The following is an 8,392-nucleotide window of genomic DNA, read 5'->3' on the forward strand; positions in this document are numbered from 1 at the left end:
TTTCTGTGACTGGTTTTCAGTCTGTCTGCCCTCTGATGGCGAAGGATAAGAGGCTTATGGAAGCTTCCTGATGGGAGAGACTGACAAAGGGGGAAAGTAGGTCTTGTTCTGATGGGCGGGGCCATGCTCAGTAAATCTTTAATCCAATTTTCTGTTGGTGGGTGGAGTTGTTCCCTCCCTGCTATTTGAAGTGAAGCGAAGTGAAGTCACTCAGTCGTGTCCGACTCTTTGCGACCCCAAGGACTGTAGCCTACCAGGCTCCTCCCATGGGATTCTCCAGGCAAGAGTACTGGAGTGGGTTGCCATTTCCTTCTCCAGAGGATCTTCCCCACCCAGGGATCAAACCCGGGTCTCCTGCATTGTAGGCAGATGCTTTACCATCTGAGCCACTGGGGAAGTCGATAATGAATATAACGGTGACCTCCCTCAAAAGATCCCGTGCGTGGACTGCTACACTCAGTGCCCTCAACCCTGCAACAGGCCACGACCGATCCATGCCTCCGCCGTGTACTCCCAGACACCCACAGGCAAGTCTGGGGCAGTCTCCTGTGGGGTCACTGCTCCTTTCTCCTGGGTCCTGGTGCACAAGGTTCTGTTGTGCCTCCAAGAGTCTATTTCCCAGCCCTGTGTAAGTTCTGGCAGCTCTGTGGTGGGGTTAATGGTGACCTCCTCCAAGAGGGCTTATGCCACACCCAGGTCTGCTGCTCCCAAAGCCCCTGTCCCTGTGACAGACCGAGAAACAGTGGAAACAGTGTCAGACTTTATTTTTGGGGGCTCCAAAATCACTGCAGATGGTGACTGCAGCCATGAAATTAAAAGACGCATACTCCTTGGAAGAAAAGTTATGACCAACCTAGACAGCATATTAAAAAGCAGAGACATTACTTTGCCAACAAATGTGCGTCTAGTCAAGGCTATGGTTTTTCCAGTGGTCATGCATGGATGTGAGAGTTGGACTGTGAAGAAAGCCAAGCATCGAAGAATTGATGCTTTTGAACTGTTGGAGAAGTTGGAGAAGACTCTTGAGAGTCCCTTGGACTGCAAGGAGATCCAACCAGTCCATCCTAAAGGAAATCATTCCTGAATATTCATTGGAAGGACTGATGTTGAAGCTGAAACTCCAATACTTTGGCCACCTGATGTGAAGAGCTGACTCATTTGAAAAGACCCTGATGCTGGGAAAGATTGAAGGTGGGAGAAGGGGACAACAGAGGATGAGATGGTTGGATGGCATCACCAACTCAATGGGCATGAGTTTGAGTAAAGTCCAGGAGTTGGTAATGGACAGGGAAGCCTGGCATGCTGCAGTCCATGGGGTCACAAAGAGTCGGACATGACTGAGTGACCAAATTGAACTGACATCTTCTTTATCCTCTTATCTGTCAATGGACATTATGTTTTGGCTGTTGTAAGTAATGCTGCTATGAACACTGGTGTGCATGTATCTTTTAGAACTATACTTTTGTCTGGATGTAAACCCTGAAATAGAATTGATGGATCATATGATAATTTTATTTTTAGTTGAGAAAGTGACTTTTGATGGAAGACTCAGAGGAGGCAAGGGTGTGAGTTTGATTAATTGTGGTGGGGGTGAAAAAGTATGAACAGAAGGCCTAGCCTGAGCTGGTCTGTTGCCACATATTCTTCACTGCTTGCCTTATTTCATCAATTAACTAGCTTTTGAGATCACGGAGATTTGCTGACAACATTTTTGCATTCCTTTCAATATCCCGCACAACATTTCAACAAAGACCATTTGGTAACTGTTCACTTGTTGATTCTGCACACCAGTGATCTACTTTTGTGTTTAGAGTCATTTTGAAGCAGAGGATGGTATATCCCATCATCGCTACCCCAACACATAACATTACTTTTCTGGACTTTCCTTCTTTTTCAAAAGGTATCTCAGAGTGAACTGTGGAGACACGGGAGGCGCAGTCAGGAAACAATAGTGAAGCCTGGGGGCAGGGTCCTGGTTCCCCCTCAAGGGTTGTTTTTCTTTAGTCTTTAGTCATTAAGTCCTGCCAGACTCTTGGTCTGTAGTCCTCCAGGCTCCTCTGTCCTGGGAATTTCCCAGGCAAGAACACTGGTGTGGGTTGCTATTTCCTTCTCTAGAGAATCTTCCTGACCCAGGGCCTGAACCTGCATTTCCTGCATTGGCAGGCACATTCTATACCTCTGAGCCACCAGGGAAGCCCCCCCCCCCCCCCCCCCCCCCGTCAAGTGGTAAACAGAACATTAGTTTTAGGCCGTTCTACAGATACTCAAACCCCTACTGGATAAAAGAAGGTAACTACATGCTGCCCAGAAGTACGTCAGCCCCAGACCAAAGGTCTGCACGCTGATGAAGCTGCCTCCCAAGTATCTCACCTCTAACCAGCCAGAAGAATGTCCGGGAGCTCTGTGGACCATTGCTATGAAATCATCCCTACCCACTTCAGATGGGACACACTCTTTTGAGGGCATTGTACTGCTGTGGCCCCCTTGCCTGGCAAAGCAATAAAGCTATTCTTTGCTACTTCCCCCAAACTCTGTCTCTGAGATTCAATTCGATGCTGTGCGCAGAGGCCGAATTTTGGCTACAGCAAACCCACAAAATACCTGGCGAAAGGGCTCTGTGGGCAGGTTGGTGGTTTAGTCACCAAGTCATGTGCGACTCTTGCGATCCCGCGGACTGTAGCCTGCCAGGCTCCTCTGTCCATGGGATTCTCCAGGCAAGAATACTGGAGTGGGTTGCCATTTCCTTCTCCAGGGGATCTTCCCGACCCAGGAGTCGAACCCGGGTCTCCTGCATTGCAGACAGATGATTTACCAACTGAGCTATGAGGAAAGCATTGTGTTCTAACAGATGGAGACATTCAACCCTAGCACAATCGAGGCCAGCCAACACCAGAGATGAGGTGTTCCCTGCAAGAGAATGAGGTGGTACAAAGAAAGAACCGAGGAACTCCCTTCCTGGCTAGTGCTGCGTCTACCACGAACAGATGTAGCACAGAATTGTGTGAAGGGGAGGGCCTCACTGTGGTTTACCGCTGATTGATTGCTTGACCTTAGGTATAGTATTTAAGCTCTCTGAACTAGCTTCCTTTCCTTAAAAAAAAAAAAAAGCAACTGGGTTTACGATACCTTTCATGTAATATTGTAAGACTCCTAGGTTCATTTAAGGTGTGTGGTGCACCTCAACTTTCTGGATTGAAAGTAACCTCTGAAAAATAATCTCTGGTTCACTTTTGGGAAAAAGAAATTATTGGCAGGTTATCTGACAGTGAAACAAGCAATGTGGTTTTGAGAAGCTGGCAAGAAGCTAGGTGGCCCCAGCTGAGATTTTCCCCAGGCAGGGTCTGAACGGAGCAGTGCCACCATCACCAGCTGCCAGTGGGATGGGGTCTGAGCCGCCAGTTTCTCTGTGCCACCCCTTTGGATGGTGGTCCTGGCGGGAGCGTCTGCTTGGCTTAGGTTCTGTGCCCATTTACCCACGCAGCTCAGAAGAGCCAGGGCTGGCCACGTGGGCTTCCTAGGTCCATGTGAGCTCACATTGTGATAGATCCCTCGGCCATGGAATGAGCGTTCCACCAGACAACAGTCCCCAGAGTAATGAACTTCTGTTACAGATGTAACTGTTCTGTGGTTCTCTGGAAACAAACTCTTTGCAATTCATTGGAATAGCTTTACATCTGGAAAGGAGCTTGTAGCCCCTCATTTGAAAATCTGGACAACCAAGATTCCAAGACATGACTTATGATAGATTAAAGAGCATTCAGGTTTAGGACTTTGGTCTACTGATTATTATTCCAGTTCTCACTACATTCTTTCCCAGGTGTAAAATGCGCATGGGGATGATGCTCACTGCCTGGAGCACTCCTTTGAATGGTCTGGATTTTAGGTCAAGCATCACTTTTTAAAAAAATCGGAGTATAATTGCTTTACAACTGTGCTTTACTTTCTGCTGTGCAATGAAGTGAATTAGCTATATGTATACATATATTCCCTTCCTTTAAAGCCTCCCTCCCATCCCACCCCCTGCCCCACCCATCAAGGTCATCACAGAGTACTGAGCTGAGCTTCCTGTGCTAAGCAACAGGGTCCCACTCGCTATCTGGTTTACACATGTAGTATGTTACGGTTAGTCGCTCAGTCATGTCCAAGTCGTTGCAACCCCATGGACTTCAGCCTGCCAGGCTCCTCTGTCCATGAAATTCTCCAGGCAAGAATACTGGAGTGGGTAGCCATTCCTTTCTTCAGGGGATCTTCCCGACCCAGGGATTGAACCCAGGTCTCCCACTTTGTAGGCAGATTCTTTACTGCCTAAGCCACCAGGGAAGGCTGTATATACATCAATCCTAATCTCCCAATTTGTCCCACCCTCCCCTTCCCGTCTGTGTTCCTGTGTCTGTTCTCTACATCTGTGTCTCTATTCCTGCTCTACAAATAGGTTCATTTGTACTATTCTTCTAGATTCCACATTTATGCATTAATATTCGATTCTTTTTTTTTTTTTTTAGGGGAGCCGTCTGTCTCCAGTTTCTCCCCAGAGCTGTACTTGCTTTTATTTCTGTACTGGTTTCACTAAACAGCCCAGTATCTAAGGCAAAAGTTTGGAGACTGTGTTGGTGTTCCCTTCACACTTATTCTCACATTCAGATTGATAGAACTTGGTGATTATAGCCAACCTTATTAGTGTCTCACCTGTATACATTTAGCATTCACTTTTTCTTTTCATGCTCACCTAATGCTGCCTTTTTGGAAGCACCAGGGATGTTTTGCCTGAGAGATTTCTCTGTTAGTGCTCACACAGCCCACTTACAGGGCAGGCCAGATGTGCCATGTAGTTAAAAATCCCTGGGAGCAGTCCTCAACCAAAGCCTGATGGAAGCTGATGGATATATTTTGGGTAGGACAACTCTGAAGCGTGCTCTATGCTGCTCTCCAGAGGTCTCCATGTGTCTGAGACCCAGCTGCCCACATGTGTAATCTACTCATTGTTGCTGTTCAGTCACTCAGTCGTGTCGTACTCTTTGCCACCCCATGGACTGCAGCATGCCAAGCTTCCCTGTCCTTCCCTATCTCCTGGAGTTTGCTCAAATTCATGTCCACTGAGTGGGTGATGCCATCCAACAATCTCATTAATGTAACTGAAGTCACTTCCATCTCTTTTCCATCCCCTACTGATGTTTTCTTGGATAATCTCTCCAACAAACTTGCTGTACTCAAATGCTTATCTCCAGGTCTGCTTCTAGCTGTAGTCAGCATCAACAGTGACTAATTAGATATTGGGATAAAAGGAAGAGTTGAGAATGGCTATAATATTTTCCATTATGGATGATTGGAGGTATCATGACTCATAAGTATAAGGAAGCTAATATGTATTTAATATTTTAGGTACTAGATAATTGAAACTGTAGTGCTGGCAGAATCACCCACTTGGACGTGTTCAGTAGAGAGTTGAAAATATGGAATTGGAGACCAGGAGATATGTAGATAGGAGCTAAGGATCTAGGAGTTATCACTGTACATTGCTGTTTAGTTGCCAAGTTGGGTCCTTCAGTGTATGCAGGTGGGTGGTAAATGCATGAAAATGGTTAAGATGGCCAAAATGCTCATGTACACAGGAAAGAACAGAGAAAATGGACATTGAATGCAAAGTGGCAGTCTCTAAAAACAAACGCTAAATATCATTCGTATCTTCTCTCCCAGAACAGCTTAGCTAGGCAAGGAGTAATTTCTTTTTCTTTTTCTGGTTGTGTCACAAGGCTTATGGGATCTTAGTTCCCTGCCCAAGGATCAAACCCTGACCCTTGGCAGTTAGAGTGTGGAGTCTTAACCACTGGACTGCCAGGAAATTCTCAGTAATTTTGAAGTAGTATTTAAATCCACAGTGCCTGGGTAGTAAACTCAAGAAATGTAGAATTAACTTTTATCCATGCTAAATAGTTATCACAAAGCAAAGATCAGACTTTGTACTTCTGTGCTCAATTTTTGTGTTTTTTGGCCCCACAGCTCTGGCATGTGGTAGCCTAGTTCCCCATCAGGGATCAGACCTACATCCCTGGCATCGGAAGGCGGATTCTTAACCACTAGACTGTGGGGGAGGGCCTCCCTGATGGCTCAGATGGTAAAGAAACTGCTTGCAATGCGGGAGATCTGGATTCAATCCTTGGGTTGGGAAGATCCTCGGGAGAAGGGCATGGTAACCCACTCTAGTGTTCTTGCCTGGAGAATCCCCATGGACAGAGGAGCCTGGCGGGCTACAGGCCGTGGGGTTGCAAAGAGTCGGACACGAGTGAGCGACTAAGCACAGCACACAGACTGTGGGGGAGCTCTTTGTGCTCAATTCTGAAGACATTGTTTTTCAGTATCTCTTATCAATTCAGTTCAGTTCAGTTGCTCAGTCGTGTCCGACTCTTTGTGACCCCATGAATAGCAGCACGCCAGGCCTCCCTGTCCCTCACCAACTCCCGGAGCTTACTCAAACTCATGTCCATCGAGTCGGTGATGCCATCCAGCCATCTCATCCTCTGTCATCCCCTTCTCCTCCTGCCCCCAATCCCTCCCAGCATCAGGGTCTTTTCCAAGGAGTCAAGGCTTCGCATGAGGTGGCCAAAGTATTGGAGTTTCAGTTTCAGCATCAGTCCTTCCAATGAACACCCAGGACTGATCTCCTTCAGGATGGACTAGTTGGATCTCCTTGCAGTCCAAGGGACTCTCAAGAGTTTTCTCCAACACCACAGTTCAAAAGCATCAATTTTTCGGCACTCAGTTTTCTTCACAGTCCAACTCACACATCCATACATGACCACTGGAAAAACCATAGCTTTGACTAGATGAGCCTTTGTTGGCAAAGTAATGTTCTGCTTTTTAATATGCTATCTAGGTTGGTCGTAACTTTCCTTCCAAGGAGTAAGCGTCTTTTAATTTTATGGCTGCAATCACCATCTGCAGTGATTTTGGAGCCCCCCAAAATAAAGTCTGCCACTGTTTTCACTGTTTCCCCATTTATTTGCCATGAGGTGATGGGACCAGATGCCATGATCTTAGTTTTCTGAATGTTGAGCTTTAAGCCAACTTTTTCACTCTCCTCTTTCTCTTTCATCAAGAGGCTTTTTAGTTCACCTTCACTTTCTGCCATAAGGGTGGTGTCATCTGCATATCTGAGGTTATTGGTATTTCTCCTGTCAATCCTGATTTCAGTTTGCGCTTCTTCCAGCCCAGCATTTCTCATGATGTACTCTGCATATAAGTTAAATAATCAGGGTGACAATGTACAGCCTTGACGGACTCCTTTTCCTATTTGCAACCAGTCTGTTTTTCTATGTCCAGTTCTAACTGCTGCTTCCTGACCTGCATATAGGTTTCTCAAGAGACAGATCAGGTGGTCTGGTATTCCCATCTCCTTCAGAATTTTCCATGGTTTATTGTGATCCACACAGTCAAAGGCTTTGGCATAGTCAATGAAGCAGAAATAGATGTTTTTCTGGAATTCTTTTGCTTTTTCGATGAGCCAGCGGATGTTGGCAATTTGATCTCTGGTTCCTCTGCCTTTTCTAAAACCAGGTTTAACATCTGAAAGTTCATGCTTCACGTATTGTTGAAGCCTGGCTTGGAGAATTTTGAGCATTACTTTACTAGTGTGTGAGATGAGAGCAATTGTGTGGTAGTTTGAGCATTCTTTGGGATTACTTTTCTTTGGGATTGGAAAGAAAACTGACCTTTTCCAGTCCTGTGGCCACTGCTGAGTTTTCCAGATTTGCCGGCATATTGAGTGCAACACTTTCACAACATCATCTTTCAGGATTTGAACTAGCTCAACTGGAATTCCATCACCTCCACTAGCTTTGTTCATAGTGATGCTTTCTTTCTAAGGCCCACTTGACTTCACATTCCAGGATGTCTGGCTCTAGGTGAGTGATCACACCATCGTGATTATCTGGGTCCTGAAAATCTTTTTTGTACAGATAAAAACCTATAATTTCACCCACCATCCCACACATTCTAATTTACTCTAACAGGGAGATGTGTTAACTAGCTGAAGAGACAGAAGATAATGTGTTTCTACATGTTGCCAGTTAGCTTATTTACTTAGAGCAGGATGCTGGTGATACCAAAGTTTGTCACCCCATCACTAATATGTTTTTTGATCTGAGGGAGAGATTATAAAGCAGTAAATGAGCCTAAAGGATTTAACCTCAAGGCTCCAGTTATCTGTCATTGATAAGACTTTGGAGGTGGTGTGTGACCTTTAGTATCTCATCCAAGAAGTGTAAATACTTGGAATCCTTCATATAGTTTAAGGATAAAGTGAGATAATGCCCAGAAAGTGCTGAGATTCCTCAGCCTAGCACAGTCAGGAACTGATGAAGCTATACTTTCTGTAGCATGCTTTAAGGAAACAACA

General features: G+C 45.6%; 1 non-coding gene across 1 annotated transcript; it reads right to left on the reverse strand.

Annotated features, from left to right (window-relative positions):
• Positions 1 to 324: 324 nt before the first annotated feature.
• Positions 325 to 396, reverse strand: TRNAC-ACA (transfer RNA cysteine (anticodon ACA)). Its single transcript has one exon. It is a non-coding gene; the product is annotated as a tRNA-Cys (tRNA).
• Positions 397 to 8,392: the final 7,996 nt, after the last annotated feature.

Source organism: Muntiacus reevesi, chromosome 6 (assembly GCF_963930625.1).
Source record: "Muntiacus reevesi chromosome 6, mMunRee1.1, whole genome shotgun sequence".
In the NCBI taxonomy this organism is placed as follows: domain Eukaryota; kingdom Metazoa; phylum Chordata; class Mammalia; order Artiodactyla; family Cervidae; genus Muntiacus; species Muntiacus reevesi.